The sequence below is a fragment of the Apostichopus japonicus genome, chromosome 5 (genome assembly GCF_037975245.1).
Source record: "Apostichopus japonicus isolate 1M-3 chromosome 5, ASM3797524v1, whole genome shotgun sequence".
In the NCBI taxonomy this organism is placed as follows: domain Eukaryota; kingdom Metazoa; phylum Echinodermata; class Holothuroidea; order Aspidochirotida; family Stichopodidae; genus Apostichopus; species Apostichopus japonicus.
Window position 1 is genome coordinate 10,275,635 of NC_092565.1, and position 12,343 is coordinate 10,287,977.

At 36.4% G+C, this 12,343-nt stretch overlaps 1 long non-coding RNA gene across 1 annotated transcript; it reads right to left on the reverse strand.

Annotated features, from left to right (window-relative positions):
* Window positions 1-4,476: 4,476 nt before the first annotated feature.
* On the reverse strand, window positions 4,477-10,078 carry LOC139968193 (uncharacterized). The gene is made up of 3 exons (XR_011793240.1): window positions 9,781-10,078; window positions 7,788-9,494; window positions 4,477-5,882 (listed from the first exon to the last, which is right to left on the reverse strand). It is a non-coding gene; the product is annotated as an uncharacterized lncRNA (long non-coding RNA).
* Between the last annotated feature and the right edge of the window lie 2,265 nt (window positions 10,079-12,343).

The window sequence follows — 12,343 nt, forward strand, 5'->3', positions numbered from 1 at the left end:
ATTCCCTTTGAAGGCGTCTATAATTTCTATTGGGGATTAAATTGATTGTCCGCTTGTCTGCTCGTCTATGAACCTTAAAAAAAAATATATAAAAAATCGAGATTAAAAAACAAGAAGAAAAGAAATCAAGGATATTTCAATTGTTTCTAAAGACAATGACTTGTATTACAGTAAATGGATGTAATGAATACAGGCGATGAAAGCTTAATAAGTCTGATGTCAAATGTCATATGCTCCTAAACCCAGTCCCTGGGCATGGCGCACTTCAAAGTGATCATCACGCATAATTTAAATCATAGCTCAGTTTTCTGACTTCTCGTTCAAGAATGAACATTGTAATTGAGGGTATGTACACTACTATCTGGACTGACATGGCGTTCAATGTAACTATAGTCTGGTATGTTTACTATATACAGTTTCATAAATAATATATCATTCCACTCACATATAAGGTATCGCTTGTTTACTCTAACAATTAGAACAGAATTTTCCGAACAACTTGATCCACGCTGAACGACCCCAACCCCCTTAATACACGGAGGATATAAGCAAGTGATTACCAATAAATTACAACAAGTTTCAAGACTAAGCCTAAAGGTTTCCTCGTGTGACTATAGTTTCTTTAGTAGTAGAACAGTACCCGTAAAACGATGGGCAAAATCGAAAGAGAACAAATATGTAAAACAAAATAAATACCCGCAGAAACAAAGAAGTTACATTGTGTACGAAGTGGTTGTTGGTCACATGTTATTGATCATTGATTAATGCAATATTTATTTGCGAGAGGAGAGTTCCTGTATAAGTACACCAAATATATTTTTTTTAAAGCAAATAATTACCCACTGCCAAAGTCGTAGAAGAATGCATTTGCTCGAGGTTTACCCGAATGTTCAATTCTGATTTTTAATGCTTTGATATTGCAGGGGGTGGGGGGGGGGGGTGGGAGAGAAAGGGAAAAGAATGTACGGTACATTTCCCCGGTACATTATACAGTTACACCTGTGCAAGCAACATGATACATGTTGGTTCTTATTCATTTGATATCAATGTACAACTCCGGAAGTTTACAATTTGAAATGGTCCCAAGCGATTGCTTTGTTTTTGGCATATATAAATATATATATATATATATATATAGATATATATATATATATATATATACATATATGTATACATATGTATATATATATATGTATAGATATATATGAATATATGTATATATATATATATATATATATATAATTATATATATGTATATATATGTATACATATGTATACATATGTATATATAATATTAATATATAATATTGTGCAGCAAACTATCAAATTTACTCTTCGACCGCAATTTATTTATGTAAATGCATCTGTAACATGTATGTCAATCGCAAATTGCCCCAAGTATAATTACCCGACAGTGTACACACAAAGTTATTGCAGGCTTATCAGGAGAAATGTCTATATTTACGCGACGAACCTAAGCAAAATGAATTTATTTCTAAGCCGTGTTTCGTTTTACGCCGCTATACGATTCAAAGATCTCTCCAATGTGGTTCTCTCACAAATTTGTACCAGCCGTTTCTGGAAATAGCCCCCCTGTGACACCCTATAGAGGCGCCTCTTTTCTTTTAAAAAATTCGTTTAGATGTAACTAAATTGGCCTAATTTTGAGACCGAGTGTTCCGAAGTGAAAGATTGAGTAACGTGTCGAGAAGGTGCCTGGATATTTCGTGTGTGGCCCAACCTGCTATTCAGCTCTAGGAGGTATCAAACGGTTTCCAGCACAAGACGCGTCACCGGGCCTCTTTGCGCTGGATGACCTACTTCACCCAACTCTGCATGCGGCATCCTAGCACCACACTGATTGATTCACCACGATAGTTTGCACATTACCTTTTTCTCAACACATTTTTTTTACTCGCAACTGTGGCAAGCGATTTTTTTAACATAAATCTAGCACCATCATGTTATTATAATAGACTGGCCTGTAGAAGATCATGCCATTTTTTTTATGGATTTATCTACATATGCATTATTTGCTGTTTATGCATACAGTTCTTTTTCTCTCCAACTCGTTTAAGAAAGAAATAACTTAAGTCCTTACATGCAGTAGTCTCAATTTCCCATTTTGAAATTAGACATCATTTTGGTTGTTACCAAAAGTATCCCTCTCGTTCTACTGAAAAGCCCTGATCAACGAAAAAGACGTATGGAGAAATAATACAATCTCCCTGGGTAGAACGTAGTTTCTCGGCCACAATATGGTTTATGTATGTGATGGAAACGGTTATGAACATGCTCAATTTTACCAAACAGCTAAAACTGATTTTGTTAGACATTAATTATGTCTTTGATAAGAACAGTAAGACGGCTAAGAGCACATTTACTAATAACATCGCATGAACAGTGATTACGTGAACCTCATATTTTCTTCTTCATTCGTTTTCTGATTTACATTTTCTTTATATAGAAATGCCAAAATAAGGGCTGAAGCAATTACAGGGAAATTAACCTGCGTATAATCCATAATGTACCGATGGGACAAATGGCATTACCTCACATAAATGCTTCTTGGTCTTTTGGGGATTTACTGGTTTATTCATCACATGTATATCTCTCAACCATGTGGACTTAACCATGTGGACATTATGATTGGATTTCTATTGTATCCCTTGGTCAATCATACACATATACCCGTCTATGGCAAGCCATGTGGGACAAACACTGCATAATATATCCGCGTATTAATTCGAATATATGTGTTGTAGCCTACATGTGTAAAGTTTCGCTTTTTGAAGCGATCTCGCGAGCCCGCCAAAACATTTATCGTTGGTATATGTACACAGCAAGAGCGGAAATGTTTTTTTCGTGTATATTCTAATTAATCCGTGCATATATTGGATTTAATCCCCATATGTATTTTATTTAATACGTGTATATATTCGAATTAATACGTGTATATATTCGAATTAATACGTGTATATATTCGAATTAATACGCGGATATATTTAAGCCATATGATTGGCTAATAATATATACGCGTATATATTCCAATTAATACGCGGATATATTATGCAGTGTTTGTCCCACATGGCTTGCCATACCCGTACAACGTTTTTTGGCAGGCATTGTCGTCAGTTCGGTTTCTTCAGTTTTAGTTTTCTTCGAAGTTTTGGCTCAGAATGCATACATTTTGTCTTAAAGTACTGCAAGGTTGATTTACCCTGTGACTGCATTCCCAGGGTCGCATAAAAGGTAGGATTTAGGATGACGTCATTCTGGGGCACACGCTGAGTTCCATGTGGGGAACGCTGTGCCCATTTAACGACCCCTAATTCGTTTATTTGTGGTTTTGGTGGCAACAGTATATCTAATATGATGAATTCTTTTTATGTCGTCATCGGAACGGAAATTTGTTGTTAAAGACGAATTTATTGGAGGTTTGCCGACTTCCAATTGCGCAATATTTCTACTTTTTTCCATTTCACATAAGATCACGTGAACGGCGAAGAGATTGTGTTGTAGCTTCTACTCTGAATTCATCTCCATTTCACACAAAAATGATGACTTCCAGCATATTGTTTGTCTAATTGAAAACATTTATCGAAGAAAATATCTAATTTAAGAAAACGCATTTTATGACTGGAAAATTATTTTCTTTACAAACACCATTCACAAAAAGGAACGTTTCTTGTGGAGATTTGCTATCGGGGGGGAGGGGGGGGGCTAATTCAGTGCAAGGGTCAGCGAAATATTGAATAAATTACACTTTTTTTAAAACTACAACCGGTTTATAAGAACACTTTGGAGCCTACATTCCTTACTATGAGAAACGTGGTCGAGTTTGTTATCAAATGGAATTTGTCTGGAGAGTAACAATGTTTTAATTAAACCCAAATATCACTTGAACGACTTTCATTCTTCGAATGTTTTAAATTATCTCCTTTCCTACAGACTGTTACTTATCACTTCACTGCCCTTTCCATTCAAAATGTAATAGGAAAACAAAGAAACATTAAACTTATATAAATGCAATCCTATTTTCTCTGAAAAGTTAGGGCAAGCCGACGACTTTTAAGTTGCCACCTCAATTCTCAGCTAAATTGGTTTAATAGTTCTTTGTAACTAACTTCGTCACATTTCGTTTGCTGATATGAAATGTTGACCTTAGGGAACCAAATATTGCAGTTAATGTGCGATATAAATGCCTTAAATGTCACAAAATATCAAGCTACTTACCTAACACCTACGTCCTGCTGGGGAATAAACTCAAGACCCTAGATGGACTTTTTTTCGTTTGGCAATCTTCGCTCACGGTCTAAAGCATGATGCAAAGTATAACTGTTTATCTAATAAAGATTTGTAGCCTATGCGATATAAGCTATAGCAAGAGTTATAAACTGATCAGTAAAAATAATAAACTTGCGTGACTTGATCTTTTTTTTTTCTCAGTTTTGTAAGACTTTTATTTCACTCCTTGAAAACGTTTGATGTGGTTCTTTAGCTTCGAACGTCTCTGTGTATAATAATGAGACTGAAGTCCTGTAGAGAATATGTTAACACCTTATCATTTATTATCATTACACCCAATATTCTTATTTGCCTCCCATATTAGAAATGATTAGAAATACTATGATAATACTAATATGATCCTTTAATTATATATACCATAGGAGTGAGTAGTATATTTAAACAGTATAATACCTATTGCGCGATCATAATTTTCCTTGCTAATTTTATAACCTTTGAAGTGGGTGGTACTTAAACAGCATAATACCTATTGCGCGATAATAATTTTCCTTGCTAATTTATAACCTTAGGAGTGGGTGATGACTGAAACAGTATAATACATATTGCGTGATAATGATATTCCTTGCTAATTTCTCACAAGGTTTACGTTCGAATGTTGCTTCTAGACATCCTAATTTTTAATGTTCCCTGCTGTGACCTTTTTTCGTCAACTATGCTATACAATGTCTGAGAAATTAACGTCTGAAATCGCTTTACTAATAAAGTAGGCGCAGTATGTTATAGTAATAAGGTATTTTAACGTTTGCCCTTTATCGACAGTCATGAGCATATAAACGGTATCAATTAAGATTAAGAATTACCAAAATGAAAGTTTCTCAACTTTGAAAATGATTTGAACGTGCGACAACATTAACTTGTATTGGTACATGTGCTTTGTGTGTGTGTTTTTTTTTTTTTTTTTTTGGGGGGGGGGGGGGTTTGTTGTTGTGCATTAGTAAATGATAATGCCAATATTAAATAACACTTTAACAATCGACAGATGTAGTGGTATGTTTAAAACACATGCAAATAACATACAAATTACATCTTAAGAACACTCGTGGATGTGAGCACAGCTGCTTCAGAGTAGGTTGAATCTGTAGCTAGGCCACAGAGGCTGTTCTTGTGGATTTCCCAGGCCAGCTACGGCAGAGATTTCATATAGGACCGCACTATGAGACGATCACCATCATACAACCCTCGCTGTATTCCGCTGTTGGAGCTCATGGCGGCCCGGTATGAAGTCTGAGAAACAATGATTAGATATGACAAGTCGGTGCCTTTTATCACCTGATGAAGTTCGAGCGTAGGCTTGCGTTGCGTGGTAGCCTAACGTTCAAGGTGAATTACTCCAAGGCCACGAAACCTTGATGTGTCTGGCAGATAGTCCAAGGTGACTCGAAACAGCTTGAGTTACAAACTGTTTGAAAAGGACACCAATGTTTCATTGGAGTGTCAATCCATCTAATGTGCAATCGAGGAGTTATACTTTTGAAACAGGCACATTCAGCATACAGCAGCAAAGCCGGTGGTCTCGGTAAAGTATAGAATACCCTAGTAGGTAGTAAATTGGCAATTGGCAGTGACAGTTAACACTGAAGGGGAAAAAAATGTATAACTATATATAAATGTTATGAGCTTTGCCGAAGACAACACAAGGTTGTTCCTTATTTTGCTTACTTGGTCAAATTCGTGAGTCATATGCCCTGGGGATATAAATTTCACATGAATACATCGAACGAATGTAGAGAAGCGCATGTCATTTACCTTATTACCTACACATTTTCCACTTCCCACCATAGTAAAGTCAATAAAATACTGCATTAATAATCTTTAAAGAAGATTTCTTCTCAACACTCTCTCCATCTTCTTCTCATTTACCTTACCCAAACCCCTTTGTGGCAATGAACGCTTCCCCTCTTGGTTATTAGCATATCAATAACACACATTATGAAAGTGTTCTAGTCCTAAGTATTCGAAAAGAAATGTGTTTTCATGAAGAATTTAAGTTCTGCAACAATACATTTTGTACTCATGCATTGCATCGTATTACAATGCATGGTATGGTGTATGGCATGTGGTATGACATGGTATGATATGGTGCGTTGTGTAATGGTGTGTCGTGGTATAGTTTGGTATGGTATGGTATGGTATGGTATGGTATGGTATGGTATGGTATGGTATGGTATGGTATGGTATGGTATGGTATGGTATGGTATGGTATGGTATGGTATGGTATGGTATGGTATGGTATGGTATGGTATGGTATGGTATGGTATGGTATGGTATGGTATGGTATGGTATGGTATGGTATGGTATGGTATGGTGTGATGTGGTGTGGTGTGGTATGATGTGGTATGGTGTGGTATGGTATGATATGATATGGTACATTGTGTATAATGGTGTGTCATGGTATGTTTTGTTATATTATCTTATAGTTTGGTATGTTATGTTATGCTATATTATTATATTCCCATCACATCGCTTTGTATTGTATTGTACTGTATTGTATTGTATCGTATTGTATGTTTGACGCTGCGGGTTCCAACTTAAATGCCACACATTACAGCTCCCTATATAACTCAGACTGCGCAGTCGTCATGCATTCCACTGCCGTTATGTTACGTTGAAAAAGAAAGTGTAAAATTTCTAGCAGAAAAACAGAGTGACTCAAGATTTTACATAATTAAGACATATTCTTCCTCCATATCCTTTAAAATATAGCTTATCAACAGAACGTCTTTGTATTATTGCGTTTCTGTTCCAATAAATTCGAGTGAATAGTAACTTCCAGGCACGAATCAAATGAATTACACTTTTCTACTGAAACCTCAACTGGTTGCAATCTTCAGAGTTCCTGTTACGTGTCATACGCTGTAGGGTATAATCTAAACCTTTTTTGATGATTTGCAGCTGAATGTTCAGTTATATCTACAGAAAGTTAACGATTATGGTCAACGTAGACGAAGTAAATTCAAAAAAAAAAAAAAACCTTATTTGGTATATTTGAATTTCTTGTCAGAATGTTACAACCTTTTCACATCTTTGACGTTCAAGTGCCCCGCCCACCTGCATAGAATAATTAACCCTACCCAATGGCTACAGGCGTACGATTATATAAGGTACTATTGAATTATGTCAGAACTGTATCAACATGAACTGCATTTAGTTTGCGCTAGAGGCTCAGTAGATTATATTGATAAAACTCTCTATTTCGCGATAAGAATCGGAAAATGATCTTATGAAAGGTAGTAATTGTGACCATTATTTAATGTCTTGAAGGCATGAGATGGCGAAATGTTAAACGCTGTCACGAATGAAAGAAATGAAAATGGGACAGAAAGGGTTTGCCTCTTGTGTATATGATGTAGCTGTCCGATAATATATGGGTTGAAGGTGAAGAAATTGCTTTTAGTAGTAGAATACATGCTCTTAACTTTGTACAGTTTGTAATTTGTACAATTACGGACTGACAAAATTGAATGATCGCTCTAACTTACATGAATCACTTACTCCAATAATAGTCAAGAGTTGGTCGATTGGTAGCCCAAACGTTCACATGAATCTTTTGCGAAGGAGAATCATAATCGAACCATTATCACCGGTCTTTGGGATAGAGGCACTTTGGATGAACAACTTTTAAATACAGTTGGTTCAGTAAATTCATATAAGCAGATGGCATAGAATGTTCTGTCACGTCTAATTATTACATCATCGACCCACTTCTGTTTTAATGTTTATAGGTTTCTTTGTAATACATGGGTGTTGAGGGGGGGGGGGCGGCGCTGAATCGAGAATATTAGTTTGATTGCTTAACGTTACCTAATACTGAAATCATTGCGTGTCATTGCGTGATTGTGAGGTAAGGTTGTCAATCACAATAACTCCATCCACTGGTTGGGCGCCATTCCAGCCTAACCCTTGCATTTATGTACATTATTTTAAAGATGCCGGAATAGCTATAGTTTACATTTGTCTATACTAACAGTCATGTTATCTCTTGGGCGGGACTATGACACAATATCAAGACTTAAATTCTGCAAAAATGTCATCCAATAACATGTTGTTGTACTGAGTGCTAGCTCAATGCAGACCTCGATCTGTATAGTGTTCATGAAGCAGACGATCATGTGTAATTCATGTCAGTGTCATCTACATGAGACGAACATATCTGATTTCATCTTACATTCTTCACCAATTATGTACGAGGTAGGGGTGTAGAATGGTATATGGGCCCTGTGACGTATGCTATGTAAATCATAAACCCACTGTTGTCGATCCGAGACAAATGGTATGATATCATCATAGGTTATAAAAATAGAACATTACGACATTTGTTTCATCGATGAAAGTAGCGGAGAGTTTTCTCGCCTTGTATGTTCGTACGAAAACTTTGAAGTTCATATTAGTTGCCTTCTTTCTTTCTTTCTTTCTTTGATGATCATGTTTTCTTCGTTATGATTATTTTTTATGAAAGGACACAGAAAAAGAAATTGGCAACATTTTCTTGCTGTGTACTAAAAGCATGTGTGAAGCACTGACAAACCAGGGGATAATAGGCGCAAATGATTATATATTAGTATCGACAGTGCAAAGCTATACGGTGAAAATAATCAGTGCGAACAGACGAACATTGTTTTGCTTTGCGGTGTGTTTTTGTCATGTCTTTGTTTTTATTACTTCCTCCACGAAGATAATACTGTCGCAATACAGTTAATAGGCCTATACTTTGCCAGTTTTGAGACAGCTTTAACTATAGCGTGCCAATAGGTTAGTAGATTACATCGATCTTAACATGCAAGATGAAAATGATCTTTAATTTCTGCAATACGTCAAGTAAACGTTTTGATACGTTGCCATTGACTTTTCAATAGCTTGCTTCATTATGCAGGTATTAGTCATGTTTATTTTGGAATCAGTTGATTCCATAACGTGACTGATGTTTGTACATATAGCATGCCAAATAGCAATACAATGATGTCATAACGTTTGTCTGCTATATACGCATTGTCGATAGAATCTACCAGGGAACCTGTTGTTTCTACTGGCATGTGGTACTGGCAACCGCGATACAAAATTTAGCCGAAGTTAAAACAAATCCGTCGTTGTAATCTCCAAATTTTACGTTTCCCGAAATGTCGACAACGCGTTTCCAGGTATTTTTGTGCTGCTCGTTGTCGGACTGCGAGAACGCGTTCTCGTCGATTCTGGAACGCAAGAAGAAAAGGGATAACTTGTCTCGTAATTTCCTCGATGCGTTGATGAAGTAGATGACACATTGCCTAATATATCGCATGGGCAATTATTAGTCAAAGATAACTTAACCTCATGAGTACTTCTTGGATAAGTTTTAAGATACCATATCGGTCTGTACACGTACCTGCATATACATACAAGTTCGGTTGGCCTGGTCTGGTGTATAATTTGTAATTTGTCTATAATACTTTCATTAATTATTATGAGATTAATACCCATCTTCAAAAGAAAGCTTACCTCTAAGCGTTTTCTTCAATCAGCCGGAAAAGTGTTTACACACGATGGAATGTAGCCTAGGCTATATGTATAACCCTGCATGAAATTCCGTTTTTCAAATAACGGGAAAAACTAATGTCTAAATGGTCTACGAACGGTGTCTGGAACGACAATGGGAGTATAGGCATGTCAACTTAGCATGCAAGTTCTCAAACGACGAATTGTTTAATGAAAACGAAGACGCTACAGTTATCGATCATTATGCCAGTTTGTACGTGTTGTACGTGAGCTAGTTGGAATTTGTCTAATTCAAGGTCAGGAGAGGGAACACAAAGACATCGTATTATGTTTCTTAAACCTTGACTTTACCAATTACGATCTTGACACTTGTATCATTTTAACCGCTTGATGACCCTATACATGTATTTTTTTTTTCCTCTGATGGGGTACTCGCTACATGAGTAGCCTCCTACTGCTTAATTAATTCCCAAGAAAGTTATTGTTACGTGTCTTTCGAATTTTGCCATTTTCAAAAGTAATTTATTTTTTTCAAAACTCTTCTTTTAACTTGCGAAATATTTCACCGGTATTTCACCTTAACGAGGCATGGTTTTCCTGCTACTATACATGAGCTGCTATACATTAACCTTCACATAGTCGTTCATGTGGGGATTGTAAGTGCAATAGGTTTTGGTTTAAGAGAAACTTCCAGAAGAGCAAAATAATCTTCTTTTCCCACGTAAATACCCGGGAGATAGGGCAAAGAGACAGCTCAGTCTTAATGAAGTGCTGCCAAAAAATCCGCTGGACTCAGCTATAAACACCTATGTGGTTTACTCTTAAATTCAATATATAGGCATTATCCGGTTCACCCTATATTGTGTACATTTTTTCAATGATGTAAGGGAGAGATACGTTATGTTTGCGAGAATCGAATTATATATATTCTGTTTTCTTCACCTCTCTAAATGGACACCGTTATCTGCGAGTGATAAGATTGGTAAGCCTATATACGATAAAACAAACGCCCTTACCAACCTCTTCCACTCGTTCACACCCCTTCTTCCGTAAATCAATACCTGCATATCTGTTCATTCGGTCCCCATATTTATCTTTTACCCGGAAAGGTCCTTGAAAGCACTCTACAATCTCAAACTTATTTGGTTTTTGCCAAGTCACTTTTAATTGGTGAAGATCGTTAATCAACTTCAATCTTATTGTCAGAAGTAGTTGTTGGCAGCAAGGTTTGGTCAAACTGCCAACCAAACAAATTTGGCGATATTCGGTGAATGGGGGGGGGGGGGGGGTCTGTTGACTTTATCTGTTTACAACCGACATTATATTGTCCAGGATGAATAATCTTTAAGGAGCTTCACGTACAATTTCGTTTTGAATTAATTTTACTATATATAATTTAAAATTAGTTTAAAATAATGTTGCGTTTACTTTTTCGACTGTCACAATGTTATATTATCCGAACGGGTTTGTATTTATGTCTTCTTTTTGTACAACTATAAACGATGAATTGTAGAATCTGTAACATTGTCTCTCAAAAATCTTTACCGTCATTCCTCATTAAACTTTGGTGAAAACATTTCATGGTATAAGGTATGGAAACTCCCGATACACGTTGACGAATCATAGTTTGTTCATCTGCCAACGTAGCTCTATAAGACCGTCGTCCACATATGTGCATATGGCTTGATTAGTTTGTACTGCATGTGAATAAGAGACAGCCATTAATCAGTATAAACTGAATTGTGTTAAAACACAGTAACACATGTAAGACCTGTCAGCATATGCTCTACTGTGCACCCAATGTACATGGCTTGATCAGTTTGTATTGTGTATCAGAGACTACCGTTAATCAGTATAAACTGAATTGTGTTATCACACCGTAACACATGTTCGACCTTTCAGCAGATGCTATAGTGTGCACCCAATGTACATGGCTTGATAAGTTTGTATCGTGTATCAGAGACTACCATTAAGCAGTAAAAACCGAAGTGTGTTATCACACCGTAACACGTGTTAGACCTGTTAGCAGATGCTACCGTGCACCCAATGTACATGGCCTGATCAGTTTATACTGTGACTATAAGAGAGAACCGTTAATCGGTATAAAAATGAAGTGTGTTTATAACACCGTAACACATGTTAGACCTGTCATTAGATGCTACTGTGGATAACTTACTAACATACGAATTTATTACTTAAAGGCTGTTTCAACTGATGACTGGTTAGGAGTTTCATCAACTATCCCTATGTTTCACTAATTAAGATGCTTCCAATTGCACATTTTATGCGTTTTGCAGAGTTTTGCAGTTTGTGAAGTGTCATGATCCACTTTCTGTTAAAGTATGGACGGAATGATTGGCGAAACCTTTATAGTAGTCTGCTGGTCAGTCCAGTCAATCATTAAGCATATGATTGTGTGTTTAGTATTTTCTGTTTGTAAGGCCTTCTCAGTACTAGCGACTGGTCATAAATGTAACACATGTTAAGAATGTATAAAACACATCAGTTTCAACTGATTAACGGGTACTCACCTTTATAGTGTGAACCGATAATAAGACCACGAGAA